Below are 19,431 nucleotides of genomic sequence, written 5' to 3'. Positions count from 1 at the left end.
GCACTGCTATACACTTACTTTAATGATTTTAAGTGGTGTCTTTTCAGAGAAAGAGTTGGCCTATGACCCTTGTCTCTGGGGCATTTTAAGTTAATCCTCTATGAAATGCTGTTGTGGTTCCCTTACTCTTTCAGAGAATAAGTTGCTGGCAGAATATTTTTTTTTTTAGCCTAACAAGCCATCAAAGTATAATAAACTTACACAGTTTCAACAATTAAAAGTATATTACATCTTAAAAAACATTTCATAAAAACCAGATTAAAAAAGACACACATTTTGTTTTAAAAAACAATAAGACTCAATTAATATTACAATTCCAGAAATTGTGAGTAAAGTGTATTGTATTATTGGTACTGGGCCCAATATAATATAAACAAATTATTTGTAAGGATTGCTCTATTTCTAATGTTCCCTGCTCAATACTGGTACCGAGGGACCACAAACACGATTTGTTCTGTCATTTCACACCTTATATTTCTTAGCGCCTCCCAATAATGATTCACACCCAAATACCTACAAAGAGCTAGAATCCATTTCTTACAAGGCAGTACATATTTTGGAGGGAAAAAAATGTGACTGTGTCCAGCTGGCTTGACCCACTTCACGATAAAAGATCATAGCTGGAGTGTCCCACATCTACAGCTTAGCCACACGTGGGTAGATCCTGCCCATATAGGATTCAAATCTAGGGATGCATTTATGAAGTAAAAGTTGACCTGATGTACTCCCTTCCAGATGTTAATTCCATATCTCAATCAACCTAGTCTCCCAATAATTGTTCTTTACATCTAAAATGATTCTTTTTCTTATTTGACGGTGAATCCCTAAGTCTTCCAATTTGGATTTTTCCACAAAGGTTTTTAACATACTTCAGTCACAGATTGCGAACTTCTTTATAACATGAGATTAATTTCACTAAAGATTCTTTATAGTTGGACATTTCCATCATTGACCAGAGCCATACCCAATATGGCAGTTTTTTTAAGGTAACCACCTGGTGTATGCTATAAATTGCCAAATCAAATATCAATGGTAATAAAGGGGTAGTTGTTGGTACATTACAAAAATTCTTTATACATTTGTTTTCTATCATTGTTAATGCAATTGCATCAACCTTACCCTCATATCTCAGCCCCATAAGAGACTTCTGGCAAAGACATTGCCCTGAAAACCTTGGGACCAGATGACACAGATATTCCAGACCGGCTTTTAACTTTCTCCCAATTGCCAAAGCTCTTTCATTAAGAATGGTTGTCTTTTTGTCCAGTTGGGACCCTCAGTCACATTACCAGTCCGCCTGAGTCCTAGATAGTCAAAGGTTTTACCCTGCTCTATCTTGGAGCCCTCAAACTTTGTCCTGCCTTTAAAAGATCGATGTGGATGTATTGCCATGTACTTAGATTTGCTTGGGTTTAGCTCTAATCCGCTGGATTCACAAAAAGCTGCAAAAGAGTCAAGTAAAAGATTAAAGACCCATGGGAGTTCTGGATATGAGAAGAGAGTGATCTGCAAGCATAAGAAGCAGACGGGAATTCCTGTGGATTTAGGCACATTGTGCTTATACTTGGATAACCACTCTACTATTATTTTAAAGGCTAAACAATATTGGTTGTAAAGGTGTGTGAATGTATGTCTTAGTGATTTTGTGGATGGTGTCATCAGTGATGTCATCAGTAATGTCACTGATCATGTCGTGAGTGATGTAACATGTGAGGTTATAAGCAGTTCATTGTTGGGGGCAATTTAGAGTTAGCTCAGATTACTATAACTGCTAAATGTCACTGGTTTTGCAGGAGTGGAACCTTAGGCTAACTATACCATTCCTGTAACTTTTTCTTTTTGCAGTGAATTTCTAAGTGTTTTAAAATTCTATTTCCTAAGTATTACGACCCTGTAATCTTTGTTTTTTTCAGTAATTTCTATTAATGTAAAGTAAGATGCCCAAAGCAATACACAGTGGGGTTAAACACAGGGGCTGGCCTGCCATTGTGCTGCCCCCATCCAAGCTTGCTGCTCCTGCTTCCCTTCTCCTTGCCATCCATTCTCCAGGTGCATGACACTGCTCCTTCATTACAGCCATTTGTGGCTTATGTTCTGCCACTGCCCTTCCTGCTTGCCCTAAACAGTTAGATTGCTGCCCCACCCACCTACTTTCTACTCTCTGTTGGCTAAGTCCATGCTTGAGTCCCCTCCCTCCTGCCCAGCATATTCTGATGTGCTGCCACTGCTCTCCAATTAGCTTGAAGATCCCGTCCCATCCTTACGGCCCTCCGTTGCCCAATTATATGCCTCCCCATTGCCCTCCTGCTTAGTCTTTGTGCTTAGATTGCTGCCCCTACTCTCCTTCCACTAGCCCTCCGATGTCCGTGTGCATGTCCCTGCTCCCTTCTTTCTGTTCAATATATTCCATGGACCTGCCACACTCCTATCTACTCTCATTGTTCTGTTAAGCTGCCACTGAAGACTTCCTAGCATGGTCAGATTTCTGACACCTGTCAATTCCACCTCCACACTGCCTATCCAAGATCCATGCCCCATTCCTTCTCTCCTGTCCTCAATGGTCCATTTTGGTGCCCCTCTCTTCTGTCCTCCATGCTCTGCTTTGCTGCAGCTGCTTCTCTTGTCTTCCCTGTGGGGTCTGTTGTGAAGCCCCTTCCCCTGACCTCTTTTCTGAGTGTTCATGCCCTATCCCTCTCTTTTGTCCTCCATGGTCCTTTGTGCATGACCCTGTCCCCTCTCTCTTACTCACCATGGCCATTGTGCTATCACTACCCTTCTTGCTTGCTATTCTTGGTCTTCCGTGCTGTCAAATTCCCTTCCCCCTATCCTGTGTACTCAATTTGCTGGCCCTGACCCCTCCAACCACCTTTACTCCAATGTCTGTGTGTATGCCATTATAGCCTCAATGCTGCCCTCCATGGTATGTTGTGCTTCCAGTGCCCATCTCTCTTGCCCTCCAAGGTCAGCGTTCTACTCCTGCCCTGCCCTCTTACCCCTGAAAGGTCCAAGCTCATTAGTACTGGACCTATTCAAGAGTCACAATCCGATGGTTCTTTTTAGCAGCATGTATGCTTTGAAGGGGAAAAATTGTATTATTGCCACTTAATTAAACAAGAATTCGCTTAGACACATAGTAACCACAGACAACTATGTGAGGTTAGTTAATTTATTACAAAGCCAAACATAAAGTTACCTCAATACAAGAGTATACAAGTTCATCGGAATTAGCATGAAGGCAAGTTTTTGTATCCAATGAAGATGATGTAGCATAAGTAAAACATTTAATTCAAGAAGCAAATTGCAGAGGATCAAAAAGCATGAGTCCAAGTTACCCTGCATCAAGAGTTGGTAAAAATAAAGCATTAATCTATCCATACACCAACACTAAGATGACATCCCTACTTAAGCATCTTCAGGAAAAAGGAGTGAAAAAGATGTCAGCTTGTGGAGACTTCCTAATAAGTCTCTCTACCATCGATGGATCAGATAGCATAAAGAGAGAGCTTGATCTAATGTGCTCTCTCTCCAAAGGAAAAAGAAATGTGCACTTTCCCTACTCCCAGCATCACAACATTGTAGGTAACTTTCCCTAGATCCTTTACAGGTCACACCATCTGCTCTTGGTATCCTCCTCAACATAATTTTCCATGAGACAATGGTGTTCTTCTCTAGCAACAATGTGTCCTTGGTTCCCAGGCCTTCTCTTGTGTGAAGCACAACAACCTTATGTAATCGACAAGGGCTATACAATGTAACTTCTTCTCTCCTTGCCTGACTAATAAAACAGTTGCATTATTCTAGCTAACAGAAGTGCTTCTTTCACCTGCAGTACAAAATGTGAGAAAGAGCAGATTCCACAGCAAACATGAAATTCAGCTATTAATTCTAAAGCGAGAGTTTCCAGGGAACTGCATTTCAGACCTACAAGATTCAGCTAACATAAGAAAACTGCATATCGTTTTGACGAATTTGCATAGGAAAATAAGGCACATTTAATTAATGCATTTACCTACATGTAAAATGACATCATTAATAAACACATTTAGTACATGAATGGTTGCCAGTTTCACAGCACAAGTTCTTCACGTTAACCCATTCCGTGCTCAAGACGGCCGGGAGTCATCCTGAGCCACAGTGGGTGTGTGCTCAGGACGGCCCTGCCCATGGGCGCTCGTGCTGGTGCTCCCCTGGGTGCTGCCTTTTTATGCTGCCCCCACAGGGAAGGGCAGCGGAAGCCATTCTGCTGCCCCCCTCCCCTCCCCTCCTCCATGTCATTTAATGATATCAGCGTGCATCATGAACTGACATCATTAAATGAAACTGGACGCGCTAGAAGCTATTTGCTTCTAGCATATCCAAGCGGAGAAGGTGAGTTTCTCCTCGGGGAGGGGGGATTTTGACATAAAAGCGGCATGGGGGAAAGTAAAGGGTTTTTTGGGGCAAGGAAATGGTTTTCCTTTCCTCCGATGCCTCTTTGAGCATTCCTGCTGCACGATCACACGAGGGTGCAGCAGGAATGCCAACTAGACAACAGAGATTATTTTTATTTCTTTTTTTGTTTTGTTTTCTAATGCATCTTGGCAGCGGTCCCTTGGGCAAGGGTCGCTCTTGTTTGTTGGGTATTTTGTGAGGCTGTTTCTGCCACCCTGGGGGGAAGATCAGCCTTATGTTTTAGGCCCATTTGTCCCTAAGGGAGGCAAAAGCCACTAGACACCAGGGCTTTTTTTAAATGTTGTTGGGGAGCTGCCCTTTTGGCAAGGGTCGCTCCCCTATTACATGGGTCAACATTTTTGCTGTTTCTGCCCCCAATGAGGGCAGATTGGCCTTATGATTTTAGACCCACCTACCCCCCAGGCTTGGCTGGTGTATTGTGTGTGGACTGGTGTATTATTTGCATTTGCAATTGTAATGTTTTATTTCTTGTTTTTATTCTAGTGCAAAGCTTTTGGTTCTTGTTTGCAGTTTCAGCAGGTGTTGATATGCAGTTTTATGTAGTTGCATTTATTTGGTAAGAAAAACATTGTTTGTTGTGTTTATTCTAAATGATATTATTGTCATGAATGAGTGAATTTTTTGTAAGTGGTGTCATAACAGCAGCGTATTTAGTTTGTGTTTTGAGCATGACATTGTTTGCGACTTGTTTTGCTTTGTCTTATGTGCAATTTTCTTTTTAGTGGGATATTGTTGTGGCTGTGCAGAGTAGGTGGTGGTGAGTCTAGCTGCTTCTGACAAGTGAGTGGTATAGTTTTGGAGTATATAGGTCTTTGTGATAAAGCCACATTTTTTTATTACTCATTTCACAAAGTGTTTGTAATTGTTAACTTGTTTGACAAGTTATCTTTGTTAGTAAGGATATGGATAGCCGCAGAATTACTGCTCAGCAGGTGGTTGGTATGCTTTTTGAATCTTCCTCTGACCATGATTATGAGACTGACAGCGCATCTGAGGTAGAGGAGGAAGTGCAAGACTCTGGCAGTGAGTTTCTATCCATGAAGAATCATCTGATGATGAAGCTACTCTCAGCGCTGATGGAACTATTCTCAGTGCAGATGAAGTGCCTGTTTTAGAGGAGGGCATTAATGTGTCCATGGTGCAACAAGGCCACTATAGGTGTGGCAGGTTATACTCAGACATGAGTCCCTTGCTCACTGCTCCATCAGGATTCAAGCAAGCCGGGCCGATGAGGTTGAAATGCCAGAAACCGATCCCCGGTAGCTTGTCTCCTTTCTGGTGAAGAATTGGCTTGGTAGTTTGGTCTGCCCTGTTCCCATGATGCACTGGGCCAGGGACAGGCTAATTTGCATATAGCCAGGTTCTGAGCTGGGATGGGGCAGTGAGCTAAATAACGGTGATGGATCAAGCCCTGATCTTTGGACTGGGTAAGAGTGGTCTGCTTAATTCAGACACTCTGTTCATCACCACCCCCTTTTCTGAATCGTTTTTGGCCACTATAGGTGTGGCAGGGTATACTCAGACATGAGTCCCTTGCTCACTGCTCCATCAGGATTCAAGCAAGCCGGGCCGACGAGGCTGAAATGCCAGAAACCGGTCCCCGGTAGCTTGTCTCCTTTCTGGTGAAGAATTGGCTTGGTAGTTTGGTCTGCCCTGTTCCCATGATGCACTGGGCCAGGGACAGGCTAATTTGCATATAGCCAGGTTCTGAGCTGGGATGGGGCAGTGAGCTAAATAACGGTGATGGATCAAGCCCTGATCTTTGGACTGGGTAAGAGTGGTCTGCTTAATTCAGACACTCTGTTCATCACCACCCCCTTTTCTGAATCGTTTTTGGCCACTATAGGTGTGGCAGGGTATACTCAGACATGAGTCCCTTGCTCACTGCTCCATCAGGATTCAAGCAAGCCGGGCCGACGAGGCTGAAATGCCAGAAACCGGTCCCCGGTAGCTTGTCTCCTTTCTGGTGAAGAATTGGCTTGGTAGTTTGGTCTGCCCTGTTCCCATGATGCACCTGGCCAGGGACAGGCTAATTTGCATATAGCCAGGTTCTGAGCTGGGATGGGGCAGTGAGCTAAATAACGGTGATGGATCAAGCCCTGATCTTTGGACTGGGTAAGAGTGGTCTGCTTAATTCAGACACTCTGTTCATCACCACCCCCTTTTCTGAATCGTTTTTGGCCACTATAGGTGTGGCAGGGTATACTCAGACATGAGTCCCTTGCTCACTGCTCCATCAGGATTCAAGCAAGCCGGGCCGACGAGGCTGAAATGCCAGAAACCGGTCCCCGGTAGCTTGTCTCCTTTCTGGTGAAGAATTGGCTTGGTAGTTTGGTCTGCCCTGTTCCCATGATGCACTGGGCCAGGGACAGGCTAATTTGCATATAGCCAGGTTCTGAGCTGGGATGGGGCAGTGAGCTAAATAACGGTGATGGATCAAACCCTGATCTTTGGACTGGGTAAGAGTGGTCTGCTTAATTCAGACACTCTGTTCATCACCACCCCCTTTTCTGAATCGTTTTTGGCCACTATAGGTGTGGCAGGGTATACTCAGACATGAGTCCCTTGCTCACTGCTCCATCAGGATTCAAGCAAGCCGGGCCGACGAGGCTGAAATGCCAGAAACCGGTCCCCGGTAGCTTGTCTCCTTTCTGGTGAAGAATTGGCTTGGTAGTTTGGTCTGCCCTGTTACCATGATGCACTGGGCCAGGGACAGGCTAATTTGCATATAGCCAGGTTCTGAGCTGGGATGGGGCAGTGAGCTAAATAACGGTGATGGATCAAGCCCTGATCTTTGGACTGGGTAAGAGTGGTCTGCTTAATTCAGACACTCTGTTCATCACCACCCCCTTTTCTGAATCGTTTTTGGCCACTATAGGTGTGGCAGGGTATACTCAGACATGAGTCCCTTGCTCACTGCTCCATCAGGATTCAAGCAAGCCGGGCCGACGAGGCTGAAATGCCAGAAACCGGTCCCCGGTAGCTTGTCTCCTTTCTGGTGAAGAATTGGCTTGGTAGTTTGGTCTGCCCTGTTCCCATGATGCACTGGGCCAGGGACAGGCTAATTTGCATATAGCCAGGTTCTGAGCTGGGATGGGGCAGTGAGCTAAATAACGGTGATGGATCAAGCCCTGATCTTTGGACTGGGTAAGAGTGGTCTGCTTAATTCAGACACTCTGTTCATTACCACCCCCTTTTCTGAATCGTTTTTGGCCACTATAGGTGTGGCAGGGTATACTCAGACATGAGTCCCTTGCTCACTGCTCCATCAGGATTCAAGCAAGCCGGGCCGACGAGGCTGAAATGCCAGAAACCGGTCCCTGGTAGCTTGTCTCCTTTCTGGTGAAGAATTGGCTTGGTAGTTTGGTCTGCCCTGTTCCCATGATGCACTGGGCCAGGGACAGGCTAATTTGCATATAGCCAGGTTCTGAGCTGGGATGGGGCAGTGAGCTAAATAACGGTGATGGATCAAGCCCTGATCTTTGGACTGGGTAAGAGTGGTCTGCTTAATTCAGACACTCTGTTCATCACCACCCCCTTTTCTGAATCGTTTTTGGCCACTATAGGTGTGGCAGGGTATACTCAGACATGAGTCCCTTGCTCACTGCTCCATCAGGATTCAAGCAAGCCGGGCCGACAAGGCTGAAATGCCAGAAACCGGTCCCCGGTAGCTTGTCTCCTTTCTGGTGAAGAATTGGCTTGGTAGTTTGGTCTGCCCTGTTCCCATGATGCACCTGGCCAGGGACAGGCTAATTTGCATATAGCCAGGTTCTGAGCTGGGATGGGGCAGTGAGCTAAATAACGGTGATGGATCAAGCCCTGATCTTTGGACTGGGTAAGAGTGGTCTGCTTAATTCAGACACTCTGTTCATCACCACCCCCTTTTCTGAATCGTTTTTGGCCACTATAGGTGTGGCAGGGTATACTCAGCCATGAGTCCCTTGCTCACTGCTCCATCAGGATTCAAGCAAGCCGGGCCGACGAGGCTGAAATGCCAGAAACCGGTCCCCGGTAGCTTGTCTCCTTTCTGGTGAAGAATTGGCTTGGTAGTTTGGTCTGCCCTGTTCCCATGATGCACTGGGCCAGGGACAGGCTAATTTGCATATAGCCAGGTTCTGAGCTGGGATGGGGCAGTGAGCTAAATAACGGTGATGGATCAAGCCCTGATCTTTGGACTGGGTAAGAGTGGTCTGCTTAATTCAGACACTCTGTTCATCACCACCCCCTTTTCTGAATCGTTTTTGGCCACTATAGGTGTGGCAGGGTATACTCAGACATGAGTCCCTTGCTCACTGCTCCATCAGGATTCAAGCAAGCCGGGCCGACGAGGCTGAAATGCCAGAAACCGGTCCCCGGTAGCTTGTCTCCTTTCTGGTGAAGAATTGGCTTGGTAGTTTGGTCTGCCCTGTTCCCATGATGCACTGGGCCAGGGACAGGCTAATTTGCATATAGCCAGGTTCTGAGCTGGGATGGGGCAGTGAGCTAAATAACGGTGATGGATCAAGCCCTGATCTTTGGACTGGGTAAGAGTGGTCTGCTTAATTCAGACACTCTGTTCATCACCACCCCCTTTTCTGAATCGTTTTTGGCCACTATAGGTGTGGCAGGGTATACTCAGACATGAGTCCCTTGCTCACTGCTCCATCAGGATTCAAGCAAGCCGGGCCGACGAGGCTGAAATGCCAGAAACCGGTCCCCGGTAGCTTGTCTCCTTTCTGGTGAAGAATTGGCTTGGTAGTTTGGTCTGCCCTGTTCCCATGATGCACCTGGCCAGGGACAGGCTAATTTGCATATAGCCAGGTTCTGAGCTGGGATGGGGCAGTGAGCTAAATAACGGTGATGGATCAAGCCCTGATCTTTGGACTGGGTAAGAGTGGTCTGCTTAATTCAGACACTCTGTTCATCACCACCCCCTTTTCTGAATCGTTTTTGGCCACTATAGGTGTGGCAGGGTATACTCAGACATGAGTCCCTTGCTCACTGCTCCATCAGGATTCAAGCAAGCCTGGCCGACGAGGCTGAAATGCCAGAAACCGGTCCCCGGTAGTTTGTCTCCTTTCTGGTGAAGAATTGGCTTGGTAGTTTGGTCTGCCCTGTTCCCATGATGCACTGGGCCAGGGACAGGCTAATTTGCATATAGCCAGGTTCTGAGCTGGGATGGGGCAGTGAGCTAAATAACAGTGATGGATCAAGCCCTGATCTTTGGACTGGGTAAGAGTGGTCTGCTTAATTCAGACACTCTGTTCATCACCACCCCCTTTTCTGAATCGTTTTTGGCCACTATAGGTGTGGCAGGGTATACTCAGACATGAGTCCCTTGCTCACTGCTCCATCAGGATTCAAGCAAGCCGGGCCGACGAGGCTGAAATGCCAGAAACCGGTCCCCGGTAGCTTGTCTCTTTTCTGGTGAAGAATTGGCTTGGTAGTTTGGTCTGCCCTGTTCCCATGATGCACTGGGCCAGGGACAGGCTAATTTGCATATAGCCAGGTTCTGAGCTGGGATGGGGCAGTGAGCTAAATAACGGTGATGGATCAAGCCCTGATCTTTGGACTGGGTAAGAGTGGTCTGCTTAATTCAGACACTCTGTTCATCACCACCCCCTTTTCTGAATCGTTTTTGGCCACTATAGGTGTGGCAGGGTATACTCAGACATGAGTCCCTTGCTCACTGCTCCATCAGGATTCAAGCAAGCCGGGCCGACGAGGCTGAAATGCCAGAAACCGGTCCCCGGTAGCTTGTCTCCTTTCTGGTGAAGAATTGGCTTGGTAGTTTGGTCTGCCCTGTTCCCATGATGCACTGGGCCAGGGACAGGCTAATTTGCATATAGCCAGGTTCTGAGCTGGGATGGGGCAGTGAGCTAAATAACGGTGATGGATCAAGCCCTGATCTTTGGACTGGGTAAGAGTGGTCTGCTTAATTCAGACACTCTGTTCATCACCACCCCCTTTTCTGAATCGTTTTTGGCCACTACAGGTGTGGCAGGGTATACTCAGACATGAGTCCCTTGCTCACTGCTCCATCAGGATTCAAGCAAGCCGGGCCGACGAGGCTGAAATGCCAGAAACCGGTCCCCGGTAGCTTGCCTCCTTTCTGGTGAAGAATTGGCTTGGTAGTTTGGTCTGCCCTGTTCCCATGATGCACTGGGCCAGGGACAGGCTAATTTGCATATAGCCAGGTTCTGAGCTGGGATGGGGCAGTGAGCTAAATAACGGTGATGGATCAAGCCCTGATCTTTGGACTGGGTAAGAGTGGTCTGCTTAATTCAGACACTCTGTTCATCACCACCCCCTTTTCTGAATCGTTTTTGGCCACTATAGGTGTGGCAGGGTATACTCAGACATGAGTCCCTTGCTCACTGCTCCATCAGGATTCAAGCAAGCCGGGCCGACGAGGCTGAAATGCCAGAAACCGGTCCCCGGTAGCTTGTCTCCTTTCTGATGAAGAATTGGCTTGGTAGTTTGGTCTGCCCTGTTCCCATGATGCACTGGGCCAGGGACAGGCTAATTTGCATATAGCCAGGTTCTGAGCTGGGATGGGGCAGTGAGCTAAATAACGGTGATGGATCAAGCCCTGATCTTTGGACTGGGTAAGAGTGGTCTGCTTAATTCAGACACTCTGTTCATCACCACCCCCTTTTCTGAATCGTTTTTGGCCACTATAGGTGTGGCAGGGTATACTCAGCCATGAGTCCCTTGCTCACTGCTCCATCAGGATTCAAGCAAGCCGGGCCGACGAGGCTGAAATGCCAGAAACCGGTCCCCGGTAGCTTGTCTCCTTTCTGGTGAAGAATTGGCTTGGTAGTTTGGTCTGCCCTGTTCCCATGATGCACTGGGCCAGGGACAGGCTAATTTGCATATAGCCAGGTTCTGAGCTGGGATGGGGCAGTGAGCTAAATAACGGTGATGGATCAAGCCCTGATCTTTGGACTGGGTAAGAGTGGTCTGCTTAATTCAGAAACTCTGTTCATCACCACCCCCTTTTCTGAATCGTTTTTGGCCACTATAGGTGTGGCAGGGTATACTCAGACATGAGTCCCTTGCTCACTGCTCCATCAGGATTCAAGCAAGCCGGGCCGACGAGGCTGAAATGCCAGAAACCGGTCCCCGGTAGCTTGTCTCCTTTCTGGTGAAGAATTGGCTTGGTAGTTTGGTCTGCCCTGTTCCCATGATGCACTGGGCCAGGGACAGGCTAATTTGCATATAGCCAGGTTCTGAGCTGGGATGGGGCAGTGAGCTAAATAACGGTGATGGATCAAGCCCTTATCTTTGGACTGGGTAAGAGTGGTCTGCTTAATTCAGACACTCTGTTCATCACCACCCCCTTTTCTGAATCGTTTTTGGCCACTATAGGTGTGGCAGGGTATACTCAGACATGAGTCCCTTGCTCACTGCTCCATCAGGATTCAAACAAGCCGGGCCGACGAGGCTGAAATGCCAGAAACCGGTCCCCGGTAGCTTGTCTCCTTTCTGGTGAAGAATTGGCTTGGTAGTTTGGTCTGCCCTGTTCCCATGATGCACTGGGCCAGGGACAGGCTAATTTGCATATAGCCAGGTTCTGAGCTGGGATGGGGCAGTGAGCTAAATAACGGTGATGGATCAAGCCCTGATCTTTGGACTGGGTAAGAGTGGTCTGCTTAATTCAGACACTCTGTTCATCACCACCCCCTTTTCTGAATCATGGTGCAACAAGAGGCATCTGGATTGCAGCCTGGAGCTGCAAGTCTTTCCATTGGAAGTGCTGGACTCTGGGTTGATCCAAACATTGCGCAGCCGGTGTTGCCTGCCTTTAGTGGTGATGCAGGGTGTAGAGGTAATTGTGATTTATTTTGCCTATACAGTTTATTCAGTTGTTTATGGATGATGTATTTTTGGCTGAGATTGTTGAGCAGACTAATTTGTATGCTAAACAGTATTTGAGGGACAACAGTGACAGTCTTAGGCCCCACTCTGGAGCTACTCAGTGGACTCCCACAAATCTGGAAGAGATGAAGATGTTTTTGGGTTTGACTTTCTTGATGGGCTTAATAAGGAAGCCATCCATGGTTTCATATTGGTCTACCAATCCATTGATGGCAATGGCCATATTTCCTGCAATTAAAAATTGTGATCGGTATTTACTTGTACTTTGGATGCTGCATTTTGTTGATCACTTTGTAGATTTGGCCTGTTCTTGATCACTTTGTAGATCGATTTTCAGAGATCTATACTCCAGGAAAAAAAGTACTGTAGTAAGTAGTGTTGATGAGTCTTTGGTCCTGTTCAAGGGTCGTTTGGTTTTTAGACAGTACATTCCTAGCAAGATGGCATGCTATAGAATTAAGATGTATATGTTGTCTGAGAGTAGGACAGGATATGTCTATAATTTCTGGGTGTACACTGGTAGGGATGCCACTATTGTCCTCCCTGGTTGTCCGTCCACTTTAGGAGTTTCAGAGAAAATTGTGTGGGAACTTGATTGAAGACTTTTTCACGGATGTCACTATTTGTACCTAGATAACTTCTACACTGCTGTGCCATTGTTTAAGGAATTGTTCAAAGTGGACACTCTAACCTTAAAGGTTACCCGAAAGAGCTTGTTTGCAAAAAGCTTCAGAGGGGACAGTGCAGTGCTAGCTGTGAAATTTGTAGACAGGTGGGATGTGTACATGCTGACTACCATCCATTATGAAAGTACTTCAAATGTGGCTGTTTGGGATCAGGTTGCTGAAGTGTGCAAACTTGAGTGTATTGTAAACTACAATAAGCACATGGGTGGCGTCAACAGAGTAGATAAGAGGTTGGAACCTTACACTGCTGTTTGTAAGGCTTACATTTGGTATAAGAAGTTGGCCATCCATCTTTTTAATTTAGCAACTTTTAATGCTTTTGTTGTGTTCAAGGAGTGTTCTCCAGCGTCAAAGATGACTTTTCTTCAGTTTCAGGAGTCTGTGATAGGCAGCCTTGTTGTAGCGAAACAGGCAAGTGTTCTTAGAGTTGGAGTGGTGGAGGATGTGGCTAGATTGAAAGATCACCACTTTCCTGATGTAATTCCTCCACGCCCAAAAGAAACAATCCATGTAAGAGATGTAGAGTCTGTTTGTGAAGAGGTATGCGGAAGGAGATTTGCATGCACTGTGCGATTGTCCTATTAATCCTGGGCTGTGTGTGCCCACATGTTTCAGATTGTATCACATGCAAAAGAGATTTTAGGAGCAATCGTGAGTCTACTAGTGTAGTGCCTAGTCTGTATGGTTTTATATTTGTTGTTCAGTTTCATGGTTGGCATTAGAATGATGTCTTTAATTACTGCTGTTGTGTTTGTAGTTATATTTTTTATCCAGTTCAAATTGGTTTGTGTTTTCTTTCTTGTTAAAAAAGAAAATGATGACTGTGTCTATGGACTGGCGCTTGGCTTGTGGTGTGCATGGACTGGGGCTTGGCTGGTGGTGTGCGTGGGCTGGTGCTTGGCTGGCGGTGTGCGTTGGCTGGCACTTGTCTGGCGGTATGGGTGGGTTGATACTTGGTTGGCAGTATGCGTGGACTGGCGGTGTGCCTGGGCTGGCATTTGGATGATGGTGTGTGAGTTGTGACTTCCTGCTGGTCATTGCACACTCTGCTAGCCAAACGCCACTGCACACCCTATGTCAACCACCAGCCGGTGTGATTGCTGTGTCAATCATGTGGGCATATGAAAGTGATGGGCTCTTGAAGGGTGCTGTCTGTTGATGTGAATGTTGTAATGTGCTGAGTCCGTGGATGGCGGTGTGAATGGTCTTGTGTGTCACGTATGATAGGTGGGTAAATGATCTGTAAAGATGTTGGTGCCTTGCCGTGGCTTTACAGCTCATGAGCTGTGAGTCATTGGTTCAGGTTTGTAACCTTTAAATTATTAACAGTGCATTTCCTTTTTGTGAAATCTCTTGTTGATAGAATTTTACGTACTGGACTTTTACTCACTCTTGTGCCAAATCCAACCAGTGTGTGTGTACTTTAGGAATTGTTTGTTTTGAAGTAATATTTGTCTTTTCTGTCTCTCTCTGCCAGGGTGTTCATTGTCTCCACATTGTCTGTTGATGTAATGTGCTTGGGCAGCAGCTGCTGGTGTGAACGTGTGTGTCAAGTATGAAAGGTGTGTAAATGGCCCATAAAGAGGATGGTGTCTTGTCTTGACTTTACAGCACACGAGCTATGAGTCATTGGATCAGGTTTTTTTAAGCTTTTAATTATTAAAAGTGCATTTCCTTTTTGTAAAATCTCTTTTTAATAACATATACATTTTAAACCTTTCACTCACCCTTGTGCCAAATCCAACCGGTATGTATGTGTACTTGAGGAAAAGATGGATACGCAGCCATTTTTGTCTCATCTGTCTAACTGTGTTAAGATGTAGTCTGTCTCTAGGGAACATTTTTTAACTCTAAATATGTTTGCAAACTCCATAAAATGGGGGGTGCTGGGTGGTGTGCCTCTCATGGATCCCAACAAGTTTTTTCTACTCACAATGCCATGCAAACCTCAAAACGTGACTATAGTCACACATCTTCCTTGCATTACTGTGTCATAATATTCTGGTAACAGAAAAACCACAATGTTTCTACCATCCAGCATTCCCCCCAGGTCTCCAAATAAAATGGTACTTCACTTGTGTGGGTGGGGGTGTACCCGCGACAGGTAAGGGCCCAAAATGTATTATAGGGGTTCCTTTGCTTTTTTTGGTGACACTTTGCTAAAATTGCCCAGTCTGACTCACCTGGCATTTGAGTTGGGAAGGTGCTATAGTACCATCGGAGCTTCGTCTGGGGCCGTTCCACTGGTGGCAACGCGGACGGTCTCGCCTACAATTCCCAGCATTCCCCGCGCTCTCTCGGCCCACAGCTGTCCCGCATCATCTGTAAGCGCCAGGAGGCACTTATAAGCACGCCGAGTCTCCCGCAGCGTGGTTTCCTTTTCTTTTTTTGGTGACACTTTGCTAATATCACCCAGACTGCCTCACCTGGCATTCAAGTTGGGAAGGTGCCGTAGTACCGTCGGAGCTTTGCCTGGGGAGACCGTTCCGCTGGTGGCAACGCGGACAATCTCGCCTACAACCCCCAGCATTCCCAGAGCTCTCTCGGCCCACAGCTGTCCCGTATCATCTGTAAGTGCCAGGAGGCACTTATAAGCATGCCGAGTCTCCCGCAGCGCAGGTTCCTTTGCTTTTGTGGTGACACTTTGCTAAAATCATCCAGACTGACTCACCTGGCATTCGAGTTGGGAAGGTGCTGTAGTACCGTTGGAGGTTCGCCTGGGGAGACCGTTCCGCTGATGGCAATGCGGACGGTCTCGCCTACAACTCCCAGCATTCCCGGCGCTCGCTCGGCCCACAGCTGTCCTGCATCATCTGTAAGCACCAGATGGCGCTTATAAGCATGCCGAGTCTCCCGCAGCACGGGTTAATTTGCTTTTTTTGGTGACACTTTGCTAAAATCGCCCATACTGACTCACCTGGCATTTGAGTTGGGAAGGTGCCGTAGTACCACCAGAGCTTCGCCTGGGGAGACTGTTCCACTGGTGGCAATGCAGACGGTCTCGCCTACAACTCCCAGCATTCCTGGCACTCTCTCACACCACAGCTTTCCCGCATCATCTGTAAGCACCAGGAGGCGCTTATAAGCAAGCCAAGTCTCCTGCAGAGCGGGACGTGCGCAGCTGTGACCGGGCAAAGCCCGGGCCAAGGGCGGGTCTGTCCGCGCCCGTCATAGCCTGACAGAGACTGGACTGGGCCACCCCTCTGATATTTGGACATTGGTAGCCCTGTAGCTGTGTGGTAAGCTTCAACTATTAGTGTGGTTGGACTTCCTGTGTTTTTTAAAGTGTTTTGTATATTCTTGCTTATTTTTCGTTCACAAAGGGGAGTATCATGAGTAAACGCAAGGGGCCTGCAGCTACTCTAGATGCTTTTATCATTAGGGCAGAATCTCTATTAAATCATGAGATTCCAATCGCCGAAAGGAGATTATCTCTTGAACCAATACACACACAAATGTGCTCACCCAGGCTTTCAGGTGCCCCGCATCTATCCCCACTGGTATCCATAGAAACAGGTAAAGAGGATGGACTAGTAACTAATTGCTCTGATATATCTGTTTCTACAGGGACAAATGATACAATGAACTCGACAGTAGGAACTAGATTAAGAAAGCAAAACCAGACATTGGGGAAAAAAGAAGATGACAAGTGTGAAAAAGAAGGCTCGAGCTCCAAGGAAATCTAGGGCCGGGGTTGTAGGGGGTTTGGTACAAGGAGGGAAAACAAAATCCAGCGTTTATTCATCAGGAGTACCTGTCAAAAATGCATGCACCCAGACAGAGCCCAATGATGATCTAAACTACCCTGCCCTAGCTAATTATTATGGGGATCTTGAGTCCACTATAAAGAGATCCCTCGATTCCACCAAGGAAGCAATGCTATCTGATTTAGTGGGCCATATTAGTGCGGCTTTAAGACCCTTGGAAGAAAAGTTGGGCCTATTGCACAATTCTATAGGACTACTGAGTAAAGGTAGTCATCCCCTTAGTGATTGTGCCCAGAAGAGAGTGATGGGAAAAAATCATGGAGATCCGCTAAAACCAAGTGTACCAGGAGATAATAGGCCGATACCACTTGAACCAGATATAAGCATATGTCATGGCATGGCCAGGAATAGCTCCAGATTATATAATAAGCCCAAGGGAGACGATAGAGTGATAAAAACGGTGTCTGAGATAGGAGCTAGGATAGAACCTCAACGTAACGCAGGAGGTTCTTTACCTTGTGATCCTGCTTGTGGTAGTCCAGGAACCTATACTGATAAACCAATAGTATATAGTCCCAAAGGCACAGATCTAATTCACAACAATGACGTCCTAAATTTACCACCCGCCTCATGCCCGTACGTGTTAGTTTTAGCAGGGGTACCGGCACTCAGGAGGGATCAGAATGAGAATTGGACGAACCTGAAAAACAAGGTGATAGATTGGCTAGTAAAATTCAGTCAATTCAACCCAATGAGAGAAGCTGATATCCTAATGGTACGTAGGATAGGCTGGGTGGGAGAATCCAGGAAGAATATTGAGGGGGATTGTGTGGTGGTAAACTTTAGACGGCCACAGATGATTAGGGCCATTTCAGCCACCAAAGAGTTAACTGCTTTGCGGAACACTAGTATCTGTGTGTTACCGTTGGGTTATTTTTATAGACCGACGGAGAGAGGTAATACAAATGGCGTTAATCCAATGGTCCCACTGAACAATGGCTTCGAGGTTTTATCAACCCTTGAGGATCTGGATTGGCATTTAAAGTTCTCATTTTGTAGGTTGGAACCACCAACAGTGCCTCTGGAAGATGGTCGTCCGGATAGGGGTTCCGTCCTCGAGACCCTGATGGTGGAGGTTCAACATCCTCATCTCCCAAAGGACCCAATGGATGAAATAATAATCCCAGAGACAATAGAAGGTCCTTGGGTACCGCAAGTGGGAGACATGGAGGTGCTCTCAACCAATATGATAGATATTAATGATGCACCTATAATATCTAGGCCTACTGGAGATGACTCAATCCGGTTTAGGGTCCCTAGCGATATACCAAATTTGTGTGTTACAGCGTGGAACATCGCAGGTTTAAGGAGGAATATGGTTGACCAATCTTGGAATGAATACATAGAGGCTAGTGATGTGATAATTTAACAGGAGACTTGGCTCTTGGAAATACCTCACAGGGTTGGTTTTAAAACATTTAGGGGGACATTATGATGACGGGAGGACTTTGTCCGCCCGTCACCATAGTGGGGAATGGGATCACCCGCCATAAGGGCGGGGGTCCCGGGGGTGAGATTAGGATGTGCCCGCTCTCTGCACCGCCCACCACAGTGCTGAAAATGCTTTTCACCGTTTGAATAATGAAAGCGGCAGGCACCGCACGGTGCCTGCCGCTTTCATTATGCAAATGCAGGGGGGTATGTGACATCACATTTAGGAAACACAGCACAGGTCCTATGTACAAGCATTCCATGTCATTACTGAAACCTCACTATTTTTCAAAATACAATTCCTCTATGCAAACAAACTCAATATGCTTCCTACACTGAGTTAACACAGGTAACATCATAGTAAAGAGTCAAATTTACACCTGTGTCTAAGAGTGTAGTCGGGGATAGGCTTCATGAAGCCTAGTCCACTGCACTCTTAGACACAAGCCTCACCACCTACGCTCCCCAGGAAAGCCCAAACATGTACCTTTTTCCGCCATATTTAAAGTGACGCATGTAGGTAGATGCGTCACTTTTTAAACCTCTGCGCCACATTATACTCAGAAATGTAAAAGCCATTCATTTTCCTCAAAATCGTTTTTGATATCACATTTAGGAAACACAGCAAAGGTCCTATGTACAAGCATTCTATGTCATTACTGAAACCTCACTATTTTACAAAATACAATTCCTCTATGCAAACAAACTCAATATGCTTCCTACACTGAGTTAACACAGGTAACATCATTGTAAAGTACATTACACTTGACAGAGGTATAATGTGGTGCAGAGATTTAAAAAATGACGCATCTACCTACATGCGTCACTTTTTAAATATGGTGCAACAAGGCATATGTTTTATGCCGCCAATGCGTCACAAAAAATGACGCATCAGTAGCGCAAAACTGACGCATGGTTTTATAAATGAGGGTCATCTTTTTCTTGGACACTACTCCAGTTTAGTCCTGTCCACTGCATTCTTGGACTGAAGCCTCACGTTTTGTGCATCCCTGGACAGGATTCATCACATGAGCAGTCCTGCTTAGGCCTCATAATCTTTTTTTAGAATGAAATTTGAAAAACAGAGATAAGGTGATATGTATAAGCTTTTCATTACACTACTGAAACATTTACAGGGCAAAGTAATGTGTTTTACATTTTTGAGACAGAATAAATTGTGTGTGCATGATTACATAAAAAAAATTGATCTTTTCACAATCATGTCACCTGTTTCA

Source organism: Lissotriton helveticus, chromosome 4_1, assembly GCF_964261635.1.
Source record: "Lissotriton helveticus chromosome 4_1, aLisHel1.1, whole genome shotgun sequence".
Taxonomy (NCBI): domain Eukaryota; kingdom Metazoa; phylum Chordata; class Amphibia; order Caudata; family Salamandridae; genus Lissotriton; species Lissotriton helveticus.
This window is presented reverse-complemented; position numbering follows the sequence as displayed.